Genomic DNA, 1,394 nt, shown 5'->3' with positions numbered 1-1,394 from the left:
GAATTTTTATTTTATTATCTATTCCCATGTTGGTTATCCTCCCTTCTGTCAGGCTGCATTTCTCTCTCCCTTTGGAAAATGATGTATTTCCTATAGCTGCAGACATACCGTGGACTATTCAACAAACAGTTTATCATCATGAGCCATACTTTAAGTAGCTTAATTGTTTAGTTTTTGCTACTGCTTCTCAAGGAGGTCACAGGCAACATCAGGCTGATGAACGAACACACTAATGAATAAATGGAATCCTGAACTGAGACTCAGAGACTGTGAATTTTAATTTCATCTCATCTATATCCTTACAAATTCCTTTCTTGAAAGCCACTTCCCAACTCATACTGCCTAACCTCACACAATGGAAAGGAAGAGAGAGCAATGACATCAAGAACATCTATGTCCAGGCAAAGCTATGCGTGAACGTATCCTGAAGGACAGATATAGGTAAAGTCAAGTTCCCAGAGAGAGGCAGCTGAATGATTTAGGATGAAGTTTTGAAGCCAGACTGCTCAGCCTTGATGCTTGGCTTCTTTGCCTATTAGCTGTGTGATCTTGGGCAGGTGAGGTGACTTGATTTTTTCCATCTGGAAAATAAGGGTAATCATAGTGTTTGCTTTTTAGGTTTGCTGTGGGGGATAAAAATGAGTTAATATTTGTATGCATGGTGACGGGCTCCTGGCACAAGGTAAGGACCCAGCGAGATCACCTGAAACACAGTCATATGTGTGGAATCCAGGAGCAGGGATGAGAACGGAGCCCCCAGAGGACACCGAGGGGCAGAATGAGGGGGAATGAAGTGAAACAAAAGAGTGGTCAAGATGAAGGGAAAGTTTTAAGATGGAAAAGAATATGAGAAAAGACAGGCTCAGAGTGAGGTGATGACCCCATTGCAGAGTGGAGAAAGAAAAAATGTCACCCTTCTGCTTCCTGTTCCATGGCATCTTGTACAACTCAACCTTGCTACACTTCTGAATTTTTCTCTGCAAAACAGATGAGAGGCAGTGCTTCCCTGGTGGCTCAGATGGTAAAGAGTTAGCCTGCAATGCAGGAGACCTGAGTTCAATCCCTGAGTCAGGAAGATCCCTTGGAGAAGGGAGTGGCTGCCCACTCCAATGTTCTTGCCTGGAGAATCCCATGGACAGAGGAGCCTGGCGGGCTACAGTCCATGTGGTTGCAGAGAGTCAGACACGACTGAGCGACTAAACACAATAGTGATTAAATGCCAGTGTCACCACTGATCAGCTGTGTCAGGAGTCCTCAACCCCCAGGGTCATGGACCAGTGCAGAGGATACACAACGGGAGGTAAGCAGCAGGTGAGCAAGCAAAGCGTCATCTGTTTACAACCATTCCCCATCACTCAAATCTGCCTGAGCTCTGTCTCCTATCAGATCAGCCA

The sequence above is a fragment of the Bos indicus x Bos taurus genome, chromosome 3, assembly GCF_003369695.1.
Source record: "Bos indicus x Bos taurus breed Angus x Brahman F1 hybrid chromosome 3, Bos_hybrid_MaternalHap_v2.0, whole genome shotgun sequence".
Classification (NCBI taxonomy): domain Eukaryota; kingdom Metazoa; phylum Chordata; class Mammalia; order Artiodactyla; family Bovidae; genus Bos; species Bos indicus x Bos taurus.
This window is presented reverse-complemented; position numbering follows the sequence as displayed.